Source organism: Aquila chrysaetos, chromosome 6, assembly GCF_900496995.4.
Source record: "Aquila chrysaetos chrysaetos chromosome 6, bAquChr1.4, whole genome shotgun sequence".
In the NCBI taxonomy this organism is placed as follows: Eukaryota; Metazoa; Chordata; class Aves; order Accipitriformes; family Accipitridae; genus Aquila; species Aquila chrysaetos.
In genome coordinates, this window is record NC_044009.1 from 17,977,270 (window position 1) to 17,990,572 (window position 13,303).

The window sequence follows — 13,303 nt, forward strand, 5'->3', positions numbered from 1 at the left end:
GAATTGAATTTGTGTCTTTTTCTGGCTATTTTGGTGCAGCCTGTCTGTGGACTGAAGTGTCACTGTCACTTCACCCAAGACAAGATTGTCCTGAAAGATTTCATGTGTACATTAATGCTGTGGTTTCCAGTTCAGTACCACAGTACAAGCCAGTGCGGAAGTTAGCAGAGACGGTCCTGCTCTTCTTCCACTTTGTAATGCTTACTGTCAGCCCTTGCTTTTTGTTGGCACGAGGTAGGAGAAAACTTCAACACAGTTTGTTTTGGTTTTTTCCCCGGCCCAGTTCCTTGACAGAGTTGTCTGTGCAGGACTGCTTGTACCAGTGCAGGAGAAGGGTAGCATGATGGGGGGGAGTGTCTGGGGACAGAAGGCAGTGAGGAGCACAACTGCTCCAAGAGTGTGTTAAATCGAATATGAAACTCTTTACATAACTAATGATAGAGTAATATCAGAGCTAAATGTGTTTGAATGGCTGTTTCTGTGAAGTGGATTTCAGCCAGCTAGATGGTGAGTAGTTAAAGTGCATTACTAAAGTTTCTAAAAAAAATCAGAAACTACTGTCTAGATGTTTTTTTAAGTAGCTGTACTTTAATGTGATTAAGTCAAAACTGTACAAAACATTATCTCATTAGGTGATAACTAAATTTATGGGATGTGGTTTGGATCTGTATGTTTTAATATTAACCATGTATAACTAACAAATATATACATTAAAAAGATTTTTTTTTTCCCTTAAAACAATTAAAACCATTTTTGTATTTGTATAGTGTATTTGTATGGTATTCTAAGTGTGAGTAAAATATATTAAGATGGTGTTCAAATAGGAGTGTGGAGTTGTTATGTACACAATCTGGATTTTGAAAATTGTTGCTATAGATCTTTAAGCCTACAACAAAACTAGTGAAATCTAGTCTTAATTGCAAGGTGTTTGCCTGATTGGGTTGGCGGTTTTTTTTGTTTGGTTGATTGGTTTGGGTTTGGGTTGTTTTGGTTTTTTTTTGGTTGTGTGTATTGATTTCCTAGATTCAAAAGTGGATCCTGTTTTTAGGGGATGTAACAAATTTTGGTGTACCAGTACAAATTTGTGTGCTCCGTATTGTCGACCGTGATCTTATTTAAAGCTCCATTTCTCTCCTTTGCTATTTCTGCCAAGCTGCCATCATATCTCCTGTCTGTCTGCTGCTGGATCTCTGCTTCGCTTTCCAAACAGCTAGACTGGTTTTATTGCTGCTTTTTCTTGGTTCCCTTTATTGCCTGTGGTACTGGCAAGGAGTCAACCAAGGCTGCAGCTAAATGATCAAAATGTAAAATTTCTTCCAGGTCTGTGTCAAGGTATTACCTTGAGCTTCTTACAATCACCTTTATTACAGGCATCCTGCCATTTGGGAGAGAGTCAGCCCTTTTTAGAGGGCCATTAAACTTTTGAAAGTTTGCAGGTGGTGAAGATTCAGCCACAATTCTAATTAAATTCTTCTTTATAGGCAATTATCCTTTTTTTAACCTGCTTCTAGGTTGCATTATTTTTATTTTTAGTTCAGCATTAGGCTTTAGCATCTCTGAAAGTCAAGCAGTTATATCGTTTTAAAACACTTTTATCTCAAACTTTTTGCAGTATTATTAAAATAAATGGTTGCATTACAGTGCCTTTTGGCATAATGTGTAAGGTCAAACTCTAATTACCCTTTAGTTTAAGGTATGTTTGAGACGTAATTCTAGCTGCTTTATCCCTGTTAATTTAAATAACCATAAGAACTGAGGACTTGCCTATAGAAGAAAGGTGTTCATCAGTACCAAGATCTGCTCTGTCATTCAGAAGCGGCAGCAGCCAGAGAACCTACTTGATGCAGTCGATGAAGTTCTTGGATGCCCTGCTGTATCAGTGCTCCAGTCTTTACAATTTGCTGTAATCTAACAAAATAGCCTCGTTCACTTTATGCATGACACAAGGAATGAAATGGTGTCCCACCCAATCACTCTCCAGCATGACAGGTGGAGATAGCTGTGTCTTAAGTGGTTTCCAGAAAGGCTGTCAACAGTCTGAATACATGTAATCTGTGTTTAAAAAAAGCAAACAAACAAAAATTAATGGATTTTGTTCTTGCATTTGTGATTCTTCCCACTCACAATGTACTGTGGCTAAGTTAAAAAAGGTTAATAATAACCTGAATATAAAAGCAGTTAAGTGCCTTTCTCTGCTCATTTGATTTACGTCCTTTTTGTAATAAGTTGCTACTTCCTTTTTATCCTCATCTTTAACTGTGTTGTACTACAGAATTGGGAAGACTGAAGCTACCCAAAGTGTTTTCAAGGTCCTAGGTGTATTAGAAGTGATGTTTCCACAGTTCTGTAACCTGATTTCCTGATTTTATTAACTTTTGTGGTAATTGGGGCACTTTCACTTGCTCCTGGAATGGAGGTACAAAGACCAACTAGGTTTACAAATGTTTTGAATGTGAGCAAACGTGTTGCTTCACCTAAATATTGTCTAGGCTGTAAATGACAGCCTCGTTCATAAGATTTTGAGGGGTTTTACCTAAGTCTACTTTGACAGCTCAAAAACTTGATACATTATTTAGCCATTAATAAAAACTTACCTAATTGGCCACTAGACATGTATACTATTTACAATATCTCTTTTTTGCATTTTTAAGTGACTGGAAGTAGAAATGGAGATGAAAAATCCAGACAAAGGAGATTTCTGAATAAATGTAATTGAATCTTGCTAGATTTAACTCAAAATCTACTTTAACAGACATGAACACTTAAATTTTGGTCTATTTAGAGAAAAAAAAAATCAAATCAAAGAAAATCAGACCTGGCTAGCCAAAAAGGTCATGTTGCAATGATGCAGAATAACAGAAAATAAAGGCCTGTCCTATTACTGTTTTTAACACTAGCACGTTTTTTTGAAAAATTATTGAAGTCCTATGAAGCTTGTAGCACCTAAAATAAAAGCATTTTTAAATAAACCTCAAAAAATCAGAAACATGAAGATTAACTCACCATATTTTAAATTAATTTTTTAACTTCTGCTGTTCTGGGGTTCATGGTTGTGTGGTGTGTTAAGTAGGGATTCTTTCACAGGTCCTCTTCTACATGCTGCCTTCATCTCTTCTCTTTAAGAATGTTTTGTTTTCCTGGATGAATTTAATCCTTTTTGCAGATTTATTGCCCCAAAAGTAACTCTCAGGCATGTCCATTATCATGTGTTCACTCTGTCGTACTGGGACATTAATATATAAGACTCTTAAAAAGCATATACGCTTGACTGCCCCTCTGCCTTTGGTAATAGTCATGTCAGCAGCTCAGGGCTGAGGTGACAGTCCTAAGGGGTGGGTGCTGTGTTACCATGAAATATGAAGAGTACTCTCTTGCCTTTGAATATATGACATGGCTCAGTGCTTTGGAATTTTTCATCACTAAGGTGCCATATATTTTTGTGAATTGCCGTTCAAACAATGTTTCAGCAGATTCCTGAACAACAGTGTTCATCTAAAACTGCCAGTCTTAAGACTCTTAAGTTTATTTCTTCCCTCTGCTGAGTTGTTCAAAATTAAAACTTGCATCTGAATATTCTTCTACACCTCTGATTGTTTTACTCTGTGAGCATTCTCTCAAAACACAGAGTATGTTTCCAGGTGTTTGGTTCCCAGCACCTGATTCTGTGCATTTTTTATGTATGCTTTTAAATATGGTCTCTCCAGTGTGTTCTGTGCTTTACTGCTAAATGGTGGGAGAAATGTGTTCTCTTGAACAACAGTCTCTGTGTCTCTGCTCTCCCATCTATAAAATGCAACTCTGACCTATGAGGTTGGCAAGCCCTTATTGTGTCATTAAAGAAGGTGTCAAATACTTGATAATGGCAGCTATATGGATATTTAAGAAGAACAGATAGCTAACAGGTGATTTTCTAGTAACTGAATTGCCATTGAGCTTAGAGAAATGATTTACTGCAGTTTAGTGAATTTCTGTTAATCAGATAAGCTGTGTTAATTGCACAGATGCAGCTTCATGACAAGTACAAGATAAAGCACAGTATTTTAACCTTGAGTGAAAGTGGTGATTTGTTACAAATTTAAAGGTAAGTTTATATTTCTTTATTTTTTTGGTTTGAGGAGTTGTGGATCTCCTTGCTCCTAAAAATACCCCCCATTGAAAACATGATAAAACTGACTTGTACTTGGAAATATCACAAGATTGTACTATTGTAGAGCTTGGACCATCCTAAAATCTAGCATAGGGTTTAGTGGTAGGTATCACAGAGCATTTGAGCTCTGTTCTTGGCCTTTACAGTGGCATCTTGTGCTCAGATTTTGATGCTATTGGGTAGGTATCTTTTCAATAGCAGAAATGCAGCTTATTAACTCTTGCTGAAGAGGAAGATGCACAGATCTCTGATGGTTAGCAGTCTATTGAATAAAGTTCTCAAAATTAACTTTTTCAAGGGGGGGAATAGCAATGTCTGCTAGCAACTTTCCATTTATCACCGATTAAGTTCTATACTATCTGGTTATTGACTCTGAGTCTGAAAAAGTACCAATTTGAAACTGGGACAATACAGGTAAGTAAAAAGAGGTATCAACAGGGTAAAAACAAAAATCATTTTGACTTTGGGATGAAAAGTGCAGATCATCTAATGCAGTCAACTATCAATTTATATAATTTTGATCAACATATTGTAATGGAGTATTCACAAACCAGGCAAATCAATAGATGTAAATGTCACAAGTGAGGTTGTTCATCACCCTGAGCAAAGCAAAGATTTGATTTCATGTGAATGAATCTATTCAGTGCTGGAGACTACAGGCACAGTGCCGGAATGCAGATGTGTAAAAAAAAAAAAAAAAAAAAAAAATGAACTCTGTTTAATGTGAGTTGTGGGATAAAGTTGAAGGTGATATGTGGATGAGAATTCAGGGCAAAAATGTGTATCTCATGCAAAGCAACCTAGGGAGGACGCACAGTAAAGTTTTACTGGTTTTTGTGTGTACGTTTGCTCCCTTTTGCTTTAACCAAAAAAAAGGGAGAAGAAAACCCTGAAAAGTAAATAACATCCTTTTGACAGGAAGCTATGTAACGGTGCAGACCTGTATTTGTACCACACATTTAGGCCAGTCCTGCAAGATCTTAAGAGTGCTAACATTTTAAATAATACGGTGGGAAAGTATTTGAAGACAAGATACCCACTTAGTGTCATGAAATAGCAATAAAACTACAGTTAACCCAAAGTTTCACAATATTGAATGCAAATAGCAACAACCAGCTGAAGAAAATCGTATGGTAAATGTATGATTATTTCCTAAATCAGATAATTGAGCAGAGTTCAAGGTATGGTGGTGAATCACTCCTCCTTTTATTCCAGGCAGTTGGAGGAGAAACTCCTTGGATATAAATTTCTTAAATGAAAAGTAAGAGTATCATTTGGCAAAGAACTTGCTCAAGTGAACTATCCTGTGTTCACAGAGCAACAGCAAGGAATATGAGATGCCATCAATATCAAAAGGATTCATTAAGCTTGTATGGCCAGCTAGGACTATTTGAGAGGCAGAACACCTCCTGCTGTGAGGGATCCCAAAAGCATAGTGAGGAGAGTGAGCTTACTGTAGAGCTTCACTGGAATCCATGGTGAGTGCCTTGAATATGTACAAATTCAGTGATTCACAGTAGTACCACGGGCACAGTGGGGGCAGGGGGGGAATAGGTAGGGGTGTCATCCATCCCCTTTTGTTGATCCTAGCTATGTTACTGGTCATAAAATGAAGAATGGCGCCATAAAATTAGTGGAAGTTGGCACACTGTCCTGTTTGTAGTTCCACTTTTCTTCTCCCTTTCGGCTTTGAAACCTCCACTTAGCGATCAGTTAATGAAATAGTAGTGAGATCTTCTGTTTGAAAAGTTACGTTCTGGTTCTGTAGTAATGTTACACTAACTGTAAATTAAAGAGGAACTGTCTAAGATTGCTGTAAAAAATTTATGAAGAAAATATCTCCATTTTAATGTGCTGAATAACTCCTAGAAAGTATTTTAAGTTTAGAGACATCCTTAAACAGGCATGTGAAATTCAGAAGTCCTGGGTTTTACTGCAGCTGTCAATTCTTGCAGTGACATTGGCAAGCCATGTATTGTGTCTCTGTCTTAATTTATGCATCTACAAGATGGAATGATAATAATCTCATAGGAGTACCTATAAACTTTACATAATGTCAGTAGATGGTTCTACATCCTTTGTTGAAAGATTTCATAAATGCTAAGTGCATTATGGGACAGGAAGCAGCTTTCCCAGCATTCACAAGCAACTACCTTCCGTTGTTACACCAATTTTAGCTGTAGCATTACTTTGGCTTTGGCTTATTAGTTCTGACTTCTTTATTTTTTTCCCCTGGGGGAGGGACCATGGGGGTGGCTTATGAAACTCTACAGAGAATTTGAAGGAAATTCAGGGGTTGGTTCATTTGTTTTAGTTTAAGGTTGCCTTCAAATCACATTTTTTCCTTTTGGCTTCTTCTTAAGTGCTGCTGTTTGGTTGTGTACATGTATTGTAAATTAAAAGACTGCAAAATACATTTTGTTTCCCATTGGCTTGATTCTAATGACATTTGAAAAGTTAATACCTGCTAACTGGTGTAGACTCTAGTTTGGGTGTTAAAGCCATTCAGTTTTCAGTGGCAGCATGTTGAGGTTTTACTGCTTGAAAAGAACTCTTACACTGGCAGTTTCAGCAATATTCTCCTTTTAAAGGAGCTACAAAGTGAAAATAATATTTTAATTTGGCTGCTATAGTAAATATGCTCTCATCTTGTTGCTTCTGATTTTAATGGAGTTTAAAAACATTGGTGGTATTAGTAATTCCTGTGCTTTCTTTAAGAAGTCAGTGTCCGGTTATAATAAAGGATAATTTCTGGAAGGTTAAACACACAAAGCTAAACCTTTTTTGAAAAATATCACTGAGTTGTGACCAGCAAGGTACACTTTTGAAAATCCAGTTAGCAGAGACACACATTCTTGGATGAAATAGAAAGGTGAGATTAATTTTGTGCAATCATTTGTGCAGTGGAATTCCAAAAAGATTTAAATATAGGTACAAGAAACAAATTAGAGCTTGCATGCTCACAAAGTGAAGAAAAAGGAGCATAGAGGTTTGGCAGAGCGATCGGGAACTTCTGTCCACAAATACACTGTAGTACTTATTGTCTCCATTACTCCCAGCTTAAACAATGCTTCCTCTTCAGTTCCTTTCCAGCTTATCAAGGCATGTAAGTAATTTCACATGTAATTTTCTCTCCTAGCTGAAGTAATGCTTTATGCTTTCAGTTCTCAAGGTAACTGCTAATTAGTCATTTTGATTTTCATCTCTGTCCCTCTCAACCATAACAGAACTATTTTTTTTTTTCTTTATATAGAAATTTGTGTTGTGGTTTACATCAGTATTGTTGAGATACTGATTTCTTTCTTTGGGAAGTACAATTTTTCTCAAGTGACCTAGATGTTGCTGTTCTGCAACAGCTACTTAAATGTTTTTGGTTTTAAAGGCAGAATCAAATTGGTTCGTAAGAATTCAGTAACAGCCCGTTTTGTCTGCAAGCCATCAGTGAGCCAGTTGAGAGTGCACATCTATGCGTGTGCATATATATTCAAGCAATTTCCAAAGAATGAGCTTTGCTTGAGTCTTCTTGCATAAGTTTTCCATTAAAACAGAATGGGGTTTGGAAAAGTGCAGAAAACTGTAGCTAAAGATGTGGTGTGTTTGAGTAGGATTTTTATAGCACTGGGCCATAATGACTATTCCCTATTACAGAAATTCTCGTATGTTGCTCAGCTCTCTCTCTTGTATAGTTGATTCTTTGTATAGCAACATTAAAGTGTTTCCGAAAAGCAGTATTCAAGAAGTGTTCATGAAGTTGTGTTTGTATATGAATCCAAACCATCCAGTGATTTAATTTTCATTAGCAACTGCCAGTATTATTTGTATGTGATTGTCCTAGAAGTAACTTAAGTAATCTGAATAGTTATGCACGGTTCATAAAATTGGCAATGTCAATGTATGTTGTTTGGGGAGGGTGGAGGAGAGAATAGCATGTAGTTTGGTGTAACAGTTGGATATAGGGTGCAGTTTTATGTTGATAGTTCTGATTTTGTCTCACCAGCTGACTCCTAGGTTTGGTTTTTGAAAGCAGCATTTTCTCAAGTGCATGAATGCAGTAGAGAGTCACTTTAAGTTCTGTGGTTTTGCTGCGGTTTCTTCTCTCAAAATGGTGTCTGTTGATAGCTATCTAGGAGAAGATTCTGTATGGCTGCGTGTTACAAGGATCTCATGAAAGAATATATGCACGCTGGTGGAGTTTTGCTCTTCATACGGGATGACAACAGTTAGCCCCTGCGAGCTGTGCTTTCCAAAGAAGTTAGCACTGGGTATTCAGGTGCTTGGTGCTTACTGGCAGAGATAGACGTTAAAGATGTATGAATACAGTTTAAGTGCAATTAACTTGTGGTCTTCACTTGCACAAATACATTTGAAAATCTGGTTTAAATGAGGTCATATTTGATACACTGTGAATCCATATGCTGGGTTCTTGAAACCTTGGTAGTGGAGCTTATATTTCTGAAAGGACTGAGGTGCTGTGAAACTGTCGTGGTTTTGCTTCAGTGTTTACAAATCTAGTCGCTGTACCTGAAGCCATAGATCAGAGTTGGTAGCTCAGATCTGTATAGAAAGAAAGGGAAAATAAATGCCTGGCATAGGCCTTTAAGCCATTCAATGGGAAACTTTCTGGCAAGGGTCTATTTTTGGTTTTTAAACACTGTTCTTCTGAAGTTTGGGGATTGTTTTTTTCTTTTTTTTTCTTTTTCTTTTTTTTCTTTTTTTTTTTCCAATTTTCGAGAGAAAAACCTAAAAATTACTTTCTTTGAAAACATTGCAGGTGTTGGTATCTACTTTTTGCATCCCTCTTTTTTTACATCCAGTAGTTGAGTTATGGGATCAGTCACTGAATCTGCTCTTAGCAGCTGTTTGAATTTTCTCTGTATACTTAGGAGGATGACCTGTGTTTATTTCTCTCCTCTGGTTCTGGAGGTTCGGCACAGATTGGTGCCAACCTGGGGAGTGAGTTGCTCTGTGTAGTGGTTTAAGGATCATTGTCAAAGTATCGTATGCTTGTAAAGGACAGGAGAAGACATTCCTTCATCCCCAGATATTGGAGATGCCCACTGAGGGTTTTTCTGTGGAAAGCTGAAGAAACTGTGAACATGATGTTAGACTTGCAGCATGTTTCAACTACATGGAAGTTAATTGGAGCAGGGACTGGAATCGTGTCTTCCCAGTCCCAAGTAGCCAGTCTCATTCTGTGTGTGATGCGATGAATGTTTGAGTCTAAAGTTGCTAATCTGTCATGCTTTTAAAAACTTATTTGTCCTCCTTGGTCCCAGCTGTGTTAAAAGATACAGAGCACTCCTATCCAGGAAAATTGAAGAAATTCAAGTCTTTCTAGCTTGGAAATTCTATTATGTAGTAGTCTGTATCTCAGTAATTTCTACTAACTCTAGGATGGATCAGTTGACAAAGTCTCAAAATAAGATTAATAATAACCGTAATAGTGTGCAAAATCTGAATGTTTCTCCTTAATACACGTTATAGTGACTTACTTGAACACATAACTGATCTACAAGACAGAGATGAGGAGATTAATTTGTCATAAATATGATATTGTTTCCCATGCTTTTGTGTCAGTTTAACATCTGTGCTTTTAATTTCATATCATATCCTCGTCAAAATGTTTAGATTCTTCAGAATGTATTCAGAAGGGCTAAAGAAGACAAGCTAAAGGAATGTAGTACAATAAAGCATAAAAACCAGTATAATCTAGTTTTCAAGATACTCACTCTGAGATACATTTAGTAGAAGTGACAAAATGGATATTGCCAACTTTTCTCAATTTTAAAAACTGTTGAAGTCACTTCATAAAGCCCATCTCATCTGTATAAATACAACTTAATGCTATCCTCGAGGCTAATCAATTAAAGCAAAGATTCTGAATGAATTAACAGTAATGAGAAATCTATTGACTTTAATAGTAAGGGGTTGTGTTCAGTATCTCGGATTTTAAAAGTCTTTGTGAAGTGAATGACACTTTTTAAACTTTTGTTAAATGAATGACACTTTTGTATGCCATTGCTTCAGAAGTATGTGATATATGAACAAATTGGTTATGAGAAAATGAGTTTCTAGAAACTTGTGTGGCAGTGATTTTTTTCAACATGTGACCTTCAGCACTGTGAGGGAAGTGATCATAGGAATTGCACTGTGAAAGATAAGAAAGCAAGTATATATACACTCTGCATAGCAGTCTATATGCCTAGAATTTATACAGGGTTCTGCTTCTCCTTTGAGGGAGAGTTGCGGAACAAGTGTCCTCAAATTACTTAAGGTATAGAAGTACGGACTTGAAGTCCTGCAGATAAATAGGTTTAAATAATGATATCATCTTTTTTTTTTTTCCCCCACTTTTGACACGATTATAACTTTTTAGCAGGTACTCCTCATTTCCATAAGAGGATGATCTCTGTTAATTTTGTGTTGATCTTGTACACTAAAAAAAACCAAAAACCAAACCCCAAACCAAAAAAGCTTTAAGAATTAACCCCCCCCCCCCCCCCAACTATGACTTCAAATAGTTATGAAACCTTTTGTAGTGTCGTAGTTCAGAGGTCACGGGGAAAGGGTGATTCTTTCTTTCATTTTGCATTTATAATAAATGGGAGCGAGCCTGTTGACCTCCTGGAGAGAGGACTGCAGCAGAGAAAACATCTAGTGTGTACTGTGAAGTCTGTATAGGAGCAAAGATAATACGGGGGTGGGGGGGACGCAGGCACATTTCTGCTCGTTCTTCTCTTACTGATTGTTCCCTGGTTGCTTCTGTCTAAACAGACATCTGGGTTTTTCACTTCCTCTTAATCATCTTTTGAACATCAGTTATCAGCTTTTGAACTTCAATTAAGTTTAATGCACATTGAGGGAAGCACGTACAGTGGTCTTATGGGACCTCTTCAGCATGTGTGCACAATGGTATGTCTAATGCACTTTTCAAGTTTGGCCAAATATACTTTGGTAGAGTAGTAAAATACCTTTTGTTAAACTGCTGTACCTCTACAACGGATCTGCTAAATATGATGAGCTTTTCATTGTAAGTGGAACTGAATTAAGTTATTTCTAAAATTGTTGTGCTTTATTTTGGAGATCACCTTTAGAATACCTAATGAGTCTTTCCATCTCTGCCTTTTCTGTTAGTGACACTTTTTACAATGTGATTGTGAAAATGCAATGAATACAATAAGCATAACCTTAAAAATGTCAGAAGGTTAACAAGAATTTGCTATTGTTTGGAAACCTGAAGATTTCAAATACTTTTTTTTATCGACACATGCCCCCACTCCTCCAGCCCCCCAAGAAAATGAAATGAAAGGTTTGAAAATAATCTGCCAGTAATTAAATAAATAGCTTCTCTAGATTGTGTATGGAGCAATTAGAGCAGAAAGGATGATGCCAACACAGAAGTAACCATATTCAGTGTCGGGACATATCTTTCCTTGTAACTGTATATATCCATCCAAGCAACAACTGTGTGTAAAATTTTGGAGAATTATTCATGCTGCGAGTCAAAAAGCTCTAGAATCCAGTATCCCTTCTATCAGAACTGTTTTGTTTTTAAGTGCTGTTCTATGTTTACCTTTTCATGCTGGAGCCCGTGGCTGAATCTCACTCTGTTGCGGCTGAAACCAAAACACTAACAATGCTCCCCAGGCTCTCCATCATCCATCTGAAAGTAGTGGGACAGGCAAAAATCTTGTTCAGATTCCATATAGATGATCAAATGGCTAATGGGATGTCAAATACAGACTCTTTTGTCTGCAAGTGAGCAAGATGTTTGCCATCTGTCTGTCTTTTGGAAGCAGATGAAAGTGCCTGAGTTGTTTGAGAGAGAACATATATAAAGCCTTTCTACTGGCTCTAAGAGTCTGACATCTGTAAGTTCTTGTACAGCAGAGTAAAAATTAGACTGACATGACTGAAATCCTTCACCATGTTTCACTGGACACTGGTGCTTGTGGATTTGAGGAAAAAGGAAGCTCCTGTTGTATCCTGTTACGATTATTTTATCACAGTGAACAAGAGACGAGTATTGATTTTTCTTGCAAAATATAACAAGTTGGGGAAGAAGGGATTATTGCTGTGTTTAAAATTACTCCTTTTGTTTGGACAGTACAAACTTCAGTTTGTTCCGTGAGTAATGTAATCCACTAATACATATCAGCATAATCATTGATAAGCATAATACAAAATAATTGTTTACAAATAAATATGCTGAAAAAATGAAATATTTTTAAAATTTAACATATGTTTTCTGATGCTTTCAAAGCCATATCTAGAGAAATATTTTTGTGAAACAAGTGAATTTTGTATTTCTCTTTTCTTCCTAAGATTGTGTCATTAGCAACTTGTCTGAGGATTTGTTGGTGCTTGCAGCAGTTTTAAACACGTTTTCTTCAGATTTCTACTTTAACAGTGAAATTTATTCTTGTTATGTTCCTTGATGTTGATATTTCTTCTTGCTGTAAAACAAAAGTTAGTAGTAACCTTGCCTAAGGAGTTATTTTTGCTGTTAGATGTCTCGGTGATATCCCCTTGTCACCTGTTACTCATCTGTATTTTCTTTTTTCCTATTGAAAGGAGCAGGTTATTTTTAGGAAATGGGAGAGTAAAAAGCCACTTATCCGAAATTTTTGGAAACTGGTATGAACTGCATAAGTTTCGTATAGATTTTTCTGGTTCCTGGCCTCTCTTTGATGTTGGTATTTATAGCAAAACACTACTGTCTGCTTGTCCTCAGAGTTTCTGCAAATAATCCTCTAGCTTTGGCTGATCTACTGTTTGAGAAATGCTTTACCTGTGCTCTGAAGGAATTCTTGCTGTGGGGGGAAAAATACTTGTTACAATGGTACTAGGCTTATACTGGTTGAGAGGAAAAAAAAAATAGTGCATGTGTGATTCTTCTGTACCTTCCAGCTGGTTTCAGGAGCTTGTGGAGAACAGGGGCTGTGATCTCTGTCAGACTGGAGGAATATTTTTAGCCTTCAGATTAGGGTGTTCAGCCCATCCCGTTCACAGTAGGAGGTTGAGCATATTGGAAGGTGAGCTATGTTTTAGGGATGTGGTTTCCAGCTGCTTTGGTATTTGCCAGACTGCTTCTGTCATCTCTTCAGTTGCACTCGGTGAGCCCCGGTGATGGCTCTGGTCACTTCGCTTTTGTGT

At 37.0% G+C, this 13,303-nt stretch overlaps 1 protein-coding gene across 5 annotated transcripts in view; it reads left to right on the forward strand.

Moving 5' to 3' along the window:
• GULP1 (GULP PTB domain containing engulfment adaptor 1) overlaps positions 1–13,303 on the forward strand; it is a 165,505-nt gene that overhangs the window by 59,964 nt on the left and 92,238 nt on the right. The window lies entirely within an intron of this gene.